Genomic DNA, 12,953 nt, shown 5'->3' on the forward strand with positions numbered 1-12,953 from the left:
TTCTATAATAAAAAAATTGGTTTTAACAAGAGAAATAATCATTATAGCAACTTCAAACTTCCTGGGAAATTTTCTATGAACCATTTTTCTAAAACTATTTCTTCATGAATTGATTTATGAATTTATTGATTCAATTGACTTGAAATGGTTTATTAGACATCGATTTACACATTCTTTAATAAAAAAATTGGTTTTAACAAGAGAAATAATCATTATAGCAACTTTATACTTCCTGGGAAATTTTCTATGAACCATTTTTCTAAAACTATTTCTTCATGAATTGATTTATAAATTTATTGATTCAATTGACTTGAAATGGTGTATTAGACATCGATTTACACATTCTATAATAAAAAAATTGGTTTTAACAAGAGAAATAATCATTATAGCAACTTCAAACTTCCTGGGAAATTTTCTATGAACCATTTTTCTAAAACTATTTCTTCATGAATTGATTTATAAATTTATTGATTCAATTGACTTTATTTGGTGTAATAGACATCGATTTACACATTCTGTAATAAAATAATTGGTTTTAACAAGAGACAAAAATCATTATAGCAACTTCAAACTTCCTGGGAAATTTTCTATGAACCATTTTTCTAAAACTATTTCTTCATGAATTGATTTATGAATTTATTGATTCAATTGACTTGAAATGGTTTATTAGACATCGATTTACACATTCTATAATAAAAAAATTGGTTTTAACAAGAGAAATAATCATTATAGCAACTTCATACTTCCTGGGAAATTTTCTATGAACCATTTTTCTAAAACTATTTCTTCGTGAATTGATTTATGAATTTATTGATTCAATTGACTTGAAATGGTGTATTAGACATCGATTTACACATTCTATAATAAAAAAATTGGTTTTAACAAGAGAAATAATCATTATAGCAACTTCAAACTTCCTGGGAAATTTTCTATGAACCATTTTTCTAAAACTATTTCTTCATGAATTGATTTATAAATTTATTGATTCAATTGACTTTATTTGGTGTAATAGACATCGATTTACACATTCTGTAATAAAATAATTGGTTTTAACAAGAGACAAAAATCATTATAGCAACTTCAAACTTCCTGGGAAATTTTCTATGAACCATTTTTCTAAAACTATTTCTTCATGAATTGATTTATAAATTTATTGATTCAATTGACTTTATTTGGTGTAATAGACATCGATTTACACATTCTGTAATAAAATAATTTGTTTTAACAAGAGATAAAAATCATTATAGTAACTTCAAACTTCCTGGGAAATTTTATGTGAACCATTTTTCTAAAACTATTTCTTCGTGAATTGATACATAAATTCATTGATTCAATTGACTTTAAATGGTGTATTAGACATCGATTTACACATTCTATAATAAAAAAATTGGTTTTAACAAGAGAAATAATCATTATAGCAACTTCAAACTTCCTGGGAAATTTTCTATGAACCATTTTTCTAAAACTATTTCTTCGTGAATTGATATATGAATTCATTGATTCAATTGACTTGAAATGGTGTATTAGACATCGATTTACACATTCTATAATAAAAAAATTGGTTTTAACAAGAGAAATAATCATTATAGCAACTTCAAACTTCCTGGGAAATTTTCTATGAACCATTTTTCTAAAACTATTTCTTCATGAATTGATTTATAAATTTATTGATTCAATTGACTTGAAATGGTTTATTAGACATCGATTTACACATTCTATAATAAAAAAATTGGTTTTAACAAGAGAAATAATCATTATAGCAACTTCAAACTTCCTGGGAAATTTTCTATGAACCATTTTTCTAAAACTATTTCTTCATGAATTGATTTATAAATTTATTGATTCAATTGACTTGAAATGGTGTATTAGACATCGATTTACACATTCTATAATAAAAAAATTGGTTTTAACAAGAGAAATAATCATTATAGCAACTTCAAACTTCCTGGGAAATTTTCTATGAACCATTTTTCTAAAACTATTTCTTCATGAATTGATTTATAAATTTATTGCTTCAATTGACTTTATTTGGTGTAATAGACATCGATTTACACATTCTGTAATAAAATAATTTGTTTTAACAAGAGATAAAAATAATTATAGCAACTTCAAACTTCATGGAAAATTTTCTATGAACCATTTTTCTAAAACTATTTCTTCATGAATTGATTTATAAATTTATTGATTCAATTGACTTGAAATGGTGTATTAGACATCGATTTACACATTCTATAATAAAAAAATTGGTTTTAACAAGAGAAATAATCATTATAGCAACTTCAAACTTCCTGGGAAATTTTCTATGAACCATTTTTCTAAAACTATTTCTTCATGAATTGATTTATAAATTTATTGATTCAATTGACTTTATTTGGTGTAATAGACATCGATTTACACATTCTGTAATAAAATAATTTGTTTTAACAAGAGATAAAAATAATTATAGCAACTTCAAACTTCATGGAAAATTTTCTATGAACCATTTTTCTAAAACTATTTCTTCATGAATTGATTTATAAATTTATTGATTCAATTGACTTTATTTGGTGTAATAGACATCGATTTACACATTCTGTAATAAAATAATTTGTTTTAACAAGAGATAAAAATCATTATAGCAACTTCAAACTTCCTGGGAAATTTTATATGAACCATTTTTCTAAAACTATTTCTTCGTGAATTGATATATGAATTCATTGATTCAATTGACTTGAAATGGTGTATTAGACATCGATTTACACATTCTATAATAAAAAAATTGGTTTTAACAAGAGAAATAATCATTATAGCAACTTCAAACTTCCTGGGAAATTTTCTATGAACCATTTTTCTAAAACTATTTCTTCATGAATTGATTTATAAATTTATTGATTCAATTGAATTTATTTGGTGTAATAGACATCGATTTACACATTTTGTAATAAAATAATTTGTTTTAACAAGAGATAAAAATCATTATAGCAACTTCAAACTTCCTGGGAAATTTTATATGAACCATTTTTCTAAAACTATTTCTTCGTGAATTGATATATGAATTCATTGATTCAATTGACTTGAAATGGTGTATTAGACATCGATTTACACATTCTATAATAAAAAAATTGGTTTTAACAAGAGAAATAATCATTATAGCAACTTCAAACTTCCTGGGAAATTTTCTATGAACCATTTTTCTAAAACTATTTCTTCATGAATTGATTTATAAATTTATTGCTTCAATTGACTTTATTTGGTGTAATAGACATCGATTTACACATTCTGTAATAAAATAATTTGTTTTAACAAGAGATAAAAATAATTATAGCAACTTCAAACTTCATGGAAAATTTTCTATGAACCATTTTTCTAAAACTATTTCTTCATGAATTGATTTATAAATTTATTGATTCAATTGAATTTATTTGGTGTAATAGACATCGATTTACACATTCTGTAATAAAATAATTTGTTTTAACAAGAGATAAAAATCATTATAGCAACTTCAAACTTCCTGGAAAATTTTATATGAACCATTTTTCTAAAACTATTTCTTCGTGAATTGATATATGAATTCATTGATTCAATTGACTTGAAATGGTGTATTAGACATCGATTTACACATTCTATAATAAAAAAATTGGTTTTAACAAGAGAAATAATCATTATAGCAACTTCAAACTTCCTGGGAAATTTTCTATGAACCATTTTTCTAAAACTATTTCTTCATGAATTGATTTATAAATTTATTGATTCAATTGACTTTATTTGGTGTAATAGACATCGATTTACACATTCTGTAATAAAATAATTTGTTTTAACAAGAGATAAAAATAATTATAGCAACTTCAAACTTCATGGAAAATTTTCTATGAACCATTTTTCTAAAACTATTTCTTCATGAATTGATTTATAAATTTATTGATTCAATTGACTTTATTTGGTGTAATAGACATCGATTTACACATTCTGTAATAAAATAATTTGTTTTAACAAGAGATAAAAATCATTATAGCAACTTCAAACTTCCTTGGAAATTTTATATGAACCATTTTTCTAAAACTATTTCTTCGTGAATTGATATATGAATTCATTGATTCAATTGACTTGAAATGGTGTATTAGACATCGATTTACACATTCTATAATAAAAAAATTGGTTTTAACAAGAGAAATAATCATTATAGCAACTTCAAACTTCCTGGGAAATTTTCTATGAACCATTTTTCTAAAACTATTTCTTCATGAATTGATTTATAAATTTATTGATTCAATTGACTTTATTTGGTGTAATAGACATCGATTTACACATTCTGTAATAAAATAATTTGTTTTAACAAGAGATAAAAATAATTATAGCAACTTAAAACTTCATGGAAAATTTTCTATGAACCATTTTTCTAAAACTATTTCTTCATGAATTGATTTATAAATTTATTGATTCAATTGAATTTATTTGGTGTAATAGACATCGATTTACACATTCTGTAATAAAATAATTTGTTTTAACAAGAGATAAAAATCATTATAGCAACTTCAAACTTCCTGGGAAATTTTCTATGAACCATTTTTCTAAAACTATTTCTTCGTGAATTGATATATGAATTCATTGATTCAATTGACTTGAAATGGTGTATTAGACATCGATTTACACATTCTATAATAAAAAAATTGGTTTTAACAAGAGAAATAATCATTATAGCAACTTCAAACTTCCTGGGAAATTTTCTATGAACCATTTTTCTAAAACTATTTCTTCATGAATTGATTTATAAATTTATTGATTCAATTGACTTGAAATGGTTTATTAGACATCGATTTACACATTCTATAATAAAAAAATTGGTTTTAACAAGAGAAATAATCATTATAGCAACTTCAAACTTCCTGGGAAATTTTCTATGAACCATTTTTCTAAAACTATTTCTTCATGAATTGATTTATAAATTTATTGATTCAATTGACTTGAAATGGTGTATTAGACATCGATTTACACATTCTATAATAAAAAAATTGGTTTTAACAAGAGAAATAATCATTATAGCAACTTCAAACTTCCTGGGAAATTTTCTATGAACCATTTTTCTAAAACTATTTCTTCATGAATTGATTTATAAATTTATTGCTTCAATTGACTTTATTTGGTGTAATAGACATCGATTTACACATTCTGTAATAAAATAATTTGTTTTAACAAGAGATAAAAATAATTATAGCAACTTCAAACTTCATGGAAAATTTTCTATGAACCATTTTTCTAAAACTATTTCTTCATGAATTGATTTATAAATTTATTGATTCAATTGACTTGAAATGGTGTATTAGACATCGATTTACACATTCTATAATAAAAAAATTGGTTTTAACAAGAGAAATAATCATTATAGCAACTTCAAACTTCCTGGGAAATTTTCTATGAACCATTTTTCTAAAACTATTTCTTCATGAATTGATTTATAAATTTATTGATTCAATTGACTTTATTTGGTGTAATAGACATCGATTTACACATTCTGTAATAAAATAATTTGTTTTAACAAGAGATAAAAATAATTATAGCAACTTCAAACTTCATGGAAAATTTTCTATGAACCATTTTTCTAAAACTATTTCTTCATGAATTGATTTATAAATTTATTGATTCAATTGACTTTATTTGGTGTAATAGACATCGATTTACACATTCTGTAATAAAATAATTTGTTTTAACAAGAGATAAAAATCATTATAGCAACTTCAAACTTCCTGGGAAATTTTATATGAACCATTTTTCTAAAACTATTTCTTCGTGAATTGATATATGAATTCATTGATTCAATTGACTTGAAATGGTGTATTAGACATCGATTTACACATTCTATAATAAAAAAATTGGTTTTAACAAGAGAAATAATCATTATAGCAACTTCAAACTTCCTGGGAAATTTTCTATGAACCATTTTTCTAAAACTATTTCTTCAAGAATTGATTTATAAATTTATTGCTTCAATTGACTTTATTTGGTGTAATAGACATCGATTTACACATTCTGTAATAAAATAATTTGTTTTAACAAGAGATAAAAATAATTATAGCAACTTCAAACTTCATGGAAAATTTTCTATGAACCATTTTTCTAAAACTATTTCTTCATGAATTGATTTATAAATTTATTGATTCAATTGAATTTATTTGGTGTAATAGACATCGATTTACACATTTTGTAATAAAATAATTTGTTTTAACAAGAGATAAAAATCATTATAGCAACTTCAAACTTCCTGGGAAATTTTATATGAACCATTTTTCTAAAACTATTTCTTCGTGAATTGATATATGAATTCATTGATTCAATTGACTTGAAATGGTGTATTAGACATCGATTTACACATTCTATAATAAAAAAATTGGTTTTAACAAGAGAAATAATCATTATAGCAACTTCAAACTTCCTGGGAAATTTTCTATGAACCATTTTTCTAAAACTATTTCTTCATGAATTGATTTATAAATTTATTGCTTCAATTGACTTTATTTGGTGTAATAGACATCGATTTACACATTCTGTAATAAAATAATTTGTTTTAACAAGAGATAAAAATAATTATAGCAACTTCAAACTTCATGGAAAATTTTCTATGAACCATTTTTCTAAAACTATTTCTTCATGAATTGATTTATAAATTTATTGATTCAATTGAATTTATTTGGTGTAATAGACATCGATTTACACATTCTGTAATAAAATAATTTGTTTTAACAAGAGATAAAAATCATTATAGCAACTTCAAACTTCCTGGAAAATTTTATATGAACCATTTTTCTAAAACTATTTCTTCGTGAATTGATATATGAATTCATTGATTCAATTGACTTGAAATGGTGTATTAGACATCGATTTACACATTCTATAATAAAAAAATTGGTTTTAACAAGAGAAATAATCATTATAGCAACTTCAAACTTCCTGGGAAATTTTCTATGAACCATTTTTCTAAAACTATTTCTTCATGAATTGATTTATGAATTTATTGATTCAATTGACTTGAAATGGTTTATTAGACATCGATTTACACATTCTATAATAAAAAAATTGGTTTTAACAAGAGAAATAATCATTATAGCAACTTCAAACTTCCTGGGAAATTTTCTATGAACCATTTTTCTAAAACTATTTCTTCATGAATTGATTTATGAATTTATTGATTCAATTGACTTGAAATGGTTTATTAGACATCGATTTACACATTCTATAATAAAAAAATTGGTTTTAACAAGAGAAATAATCATTATAGCAACTTTATACTTCCTGGGAAATTTTCTATGAACCATTTTTCTAAAACTATTTCTTCATGAATTGATTTATAAATTTATTGATTCAATTGACTTGAAATGGTGTATTAGACATCGATTTACACATTCTATAATAAAAAAATTGGTTTTAACAAGAGAAATAATCATTATAGCAACTTCAAACTTCCTGGGAAATTTTCTATGAACCATTTTTCTAAAACTATTTCTTCATGAATTGATTTATAAATTTATTGATTCAATTGACTTTATTTGGTGTAATAGACATCGATTTACACATTCTGTAATAAAATAATTGGTTTTAACAAGAGACAAAAATCATTATAGCAACTTCAAACTTCCTGGGAAATTTTCTATGAACCATTTTTCTAAAACTATTTCTTCATGAATTGATTTATGAATTTATTGATTCAATTGACTTGAAATGGTTTATTAGACATCGATTTACACATTCTATAATAAAAAAATTGGTTTTAACAAGAGAAATAATCATTATAGCAACTTCATACTTCCTGGGAAATTTTCTATGAACCATTTTTCTAAAACTATTTCTTCGTGAATTGATTTATGAATTTATTGATTCAATTGACTTGAAATGGTGTAATAGACATCGATTTACACATTCTGTAATAAAATAATTTGTTTTAACAAGAGATAAAAATAATTATAGCAACTTCAAACTTCATGGAAAATTTTCTATGAACCATTTTTCTAAAACTATTTCTTCATGAATTGATTTATAAATTTATTGATTCAATTGACTTGAAATGGTGTATTAGACATCGATTTACACATTCTATAATAAAAAAATTGGTTTTAACAAGAGAAATAATCATTATAGCAACTTCAAACTTCCTGGGAAATTTTCTATGAACCATTTTTCTAAAACTATTTCTTCATGAATTGATTTATAAATTTATTGATTCAATTGACTTTATTTGGTGTAATAGACATCGATTTACACATTCTGTAATAAAATAATTTGTTTTAACAAGAGATAAAAATAATTATAGCAACTTCAAACTTCATGGAAAATTTTCTATGAACCATTTTTCTAAAACTATTTCTTCATGAATTGATTTATAAATTTATTGATTCAATTGACTTTATTTGGTGTAATAGACATCGATTTACACATTCTGTAATAAAATAATTTGTTTTAACAAGAGATAAAAATCATTATAGCAACTTCAAACTTCCTGGGAAATTTTATATGAACCATTTTTCTAAAACTATTTCTTCGTGAATTGATATATGAATTCATTGATTCAATTGACTTGAAATGGTGTATTAGACATCGATTTACACATTCTATAATAAAAAAATTGGTTTTAACAAGAGAAATAATCATTATAGCAACTTCAAACTTCCTGGGAAATTTTCTATGAACCATTTTTCTAAAACTATTTCTTCAAGAATTGATTTATAAATTTATTGCTTCAATTGACTTTATTTGGTGTAATAGACATCGATTTACACATTCTGTAATAAAATAATTTGTTTTAACAAGAGATAAAAATAATTATAGCAACTTCAAACTTCATGGAAAATTTTCTATGAACCATTTTTCTAAAACTATTTCTTCATGAATTGATTTATAAATTTATTGATTCAATTGAATTTATTTGGTGTAATAGACATCGATTTACACATTTTGTAATAAAATAATTTGTTTTAACAAGAGATAAAAATCATTATAGCAACTTCAAACTTCCTGGGAAATTTTATATGAACCATTTTTCTAAAACTATTTCTTCGTGAATTGATATATGAATTCATTGATTCAATTGACTTGAAATGGTGTATTAGACATCGATTTACACATTCTATAATAAAAAAATTGGTTTTAACAAGAGAAATAATCATTATAGCAACTTCAAACTTCCTGGGAAATTTTCTATGAACCATTTTTCTAAAACTATTTCTTCATGAATTGATTTATGAATTTATTGATTCAATTGACTTGAAATGGTTTATTAGACATCGATTTACACATTCTATAATAAAAAAATTGGTTTTAACAAGAGAAATAATCATTATAGCAACTTCAAACTTCCTGGGAAATTTTCTATGAACCATTTTTCTAAAACTATTTCTTCATGAATTGATTTATGAATTTATTGATTCAATTGACTTGAAATGGTTTATTAGACATCGATTTACACATTCTATAATAAAAAAATTGGTTTTAACAAGAGAAATAATCATTATAGCAACTTTATACTTCCTGGGAAATTTTCTATGAACCATTTTTCTAAAACTATTTCTTCATGAATTGATTTATAAATTTATTGATTCAATTGACTTGAAATGGTGTATTAGACATCGATTTACACATTCTATAATAAAAAAATTGGTTTTAACAAGAGAAATAATCATTATAGCAACTTCAAACTTCCTGGGAAATTTTCTATGAACCATTTTTCTAAAACTATTTCTTCATGAATTGATTTATAAATTTATTGATTCAATTGACTTTATTTGGTGTAATAGACATCGATTTACACATTCTGTAATAAAATAATTGGTTTTAACAAGAGACAAAAATCATTATAGCAACTTCAAACTTCCTGGGAAATTTTCTATGAACCATTTTTCTAAAACTATTTCTTCATGAATTGATTTATGAATTTATTGATTCAATTGACTTGAAATGGTTTATTAGACATCGATTTACACATTCTATAATAAAAAAATTGGTTTTAACAAGAGAAATAATCATTATAGCAACTTCATACTTCCTGGGAAATTTTCTATGAACCATTTTTCTAAAACTATTTCTTCGTGAATTGATTTATGAATTTATTGATTCAATTGACTTGAAATGGTGTATTAGACATCGATTTACACATTCTATAATAAAAAAATTGGTTTTAACAAGAGAAATAATCATTATAGCAACTTCAAACTTCCTGGGAAATTTTCTATGAACCATTTTTCTAAAACTATTTCTTCATGAATTGATTTATAAATTTATTGATTCAATTGACTTTATTTGGTGTAATAGACATCGATTTACACATTCTGTAATAAAATAATTGGTTTTAACAAGAGACAAAAATCATTATAGCAACTTCAAACTTCCTGGGAAATTTTCTATGAACCATTTTTCTAAAACTATTTCTTCATGAATTGATTTATAAATTTATTGATTCAATTGACTTTATTTGGTGTAATAGACATCGATTTACACATTCTGTAATAAAATAATTTGTTTTAACAAGAGATAAAAATCATTATAGTAACTTCAAACTTCCTGGGAAATTTTATGTGAACCATTTTTCTAAAACTATTTCTTCGTGAATTGATACATAAATTCATTGATTCAATTGACTTTAAATGGTGTATTAGACATCGATTTACACATTCTATAATAAAAAAATTGGTTTTAACAAGAGAAATAATCATTATAGCAACTTCAAACTTCCTGGGAAATTTTCTATGAACCATTTTTCTAAAACTATTTCTTCGTGAATTGATATATGAATTCATTGATTCAATTGACTTGAAATGGTGTATTAGACATCGATTTACACATTCTATAATAAAAAAATTGGTTTTAACAAGAGAAATAATCATTATAGCAACTTCAAACTTCCTGGGAAATTTTCTATGAACCATTTTTCTAAAACTATTTCTTCATGAATTGATTTATAAATTTATTGATTCAATTGACTTGAAATGGTTTATTAGACATCGATTTACACATTCTATAATAAAAAAATTGGTTTTAACAAGAGAAATAATCATTATAGCAACTTCAAACTTCCTGGGAAATTTTCTATGAACCATTTTTCTAAAACTATTTCTTCATGAATTGATTTATAAATTTATTGATTCAATTGACTTGAAATGGTGTATTAGACATCGATTTACACATTCTATAATAAAAAAATTGGTTTTAACAAGAGAAATAATCATTATAGCAACTTCAAACTTCCTGGGAAATTTTCTATGAACCATTTTTCTAAAACTATTTCTTCATGAATTGATTTATAAATTTATTGATTCAATTGACTTGAAATGGTGTAATAGACATCGATTTACACATTCTGTAATAAAATAATTTGTTTTAACAAGAGATAAAAATAATTATAGCAACTTCAAACTTCATGGAAAATTTTCTATGAACCATTTTTCTAAAACTATTTCTTCATGAATTGATTTATAAATTTATTGATTCAATTGAATTTATTTGGTGTAATAGACATCGATTTACACATTCTGTAATAAAATAATTTGTTTTAACAAGAGATAAAAATCATTATAGCAACTTCAAACTTCCTGGGAAATTTTATATGAACCATTTTTCTAAAACTATTTCTTCGTGAATTGATATATGAATTCATTGATTCAATTGACTTGAAATGGTGTATTAGACATCGATTTACACATTCTATAATAAAAAAATTGGTTTTAACAAGAGAAATAATCATTATAGCAACTTCAAACTTCCTGGGAAATTTTCTATGAACCATTTTTCTAAAACTATTTCTTCATGAATTGATTTATAAATTTATTGATTCAATTGACTTTATTTGGTGTAATAGACATCGATTTACACATTCTGTAATAAAATAATTTGTTTTAACAAGAGATAAAAATAATTATAGCAACTTCAAACTTCATGGAAAATTTTCTATGAACCATTTTTCTAAAACTATTTCTTCATGAATTGATTTATAAATTTATTGATTCAATTGACTTTATTTGGTGTAATAGACATCGATTTACACATTCTGTAATAAAATAATTTGTTTTAACAAGAGATAAAAATCATTATAGCAACTTCAAACTTCCTGGGAAATTTTATATGAACCATTTTTCTAAAACTATTTCTTCGTGAATTGATATATGAATTCATTGATTCAATTGACTTGAAATGGTGTATTAGACATCGATTTACACATTCTATAATAAAAAAATTGGTTTTAACAAGAGAAATAATCATTATAGCAACTTCAAACTTCCTGGGAAATTTTCTATGAACCATTTTTCTAAAACTATTTCTTCATGAATTGATTTATAAATTTATTGCTTCAATTGACTTTATTTGGTGTAATAGACATCGATTTACACATTCTGTAATAAAATAATTTGTTTTAACAAGAGATAAAAATAATTATAGCAACTTCAAACTTCATGGAAAATTTTCTATGAACCATTTTTCTAAAACTATTTCTTCATGAATTGATTTATAAATTTATTGATTCAATTGACTTGAAATGGTGTATTAGACATCGATTTACACATTCTATAATAAAAAAATTGGTTTTAACAAGAGAAATAATCATTATAGCAACTTCAAACTTCCTGGGAAATTTTCTATGAACCATTTTTCTAAAACTATTTCTTCATGAATTGATTTATAAATTTATTGATTCAATTGACTTTATTTGGTGTAATAGACATCGATTTACACATTCTGTAATAAAATAATTTGTTTTAACAAGAGATAAAAATAATTATAGCAACTTCAAACTTCATGGAAAATTTTCTATGAACCATTTTTCTAAAACTATTTCTTCATGAATTGATTTATAAATTTATTGATTCAATTGACTTTATTTGGTGTAATAGACATCGATTTACACATTCTGTAATAAAATAATTTGTTTTAACAAGAGATAAAAATCATTATAGCAACTTCAAACTTCCTGGGAAATTTTATATGAACCATTTTTCTAA

Source organism: Daphnia pulicaria, chromosome 5 (genome assembly GCF_021234035.1).
Source record: "Daphnia pulicaria isolate SC F1-1A chromosome 5, SC_F0-13Bv2, whole genome shotgun sequence".
NCBI lineage: Eukaryota > Metazoa > Arthropoda > Branchiopoda > Diplostraca > Daphniidae > Daphnia > Daphnia pulicaria.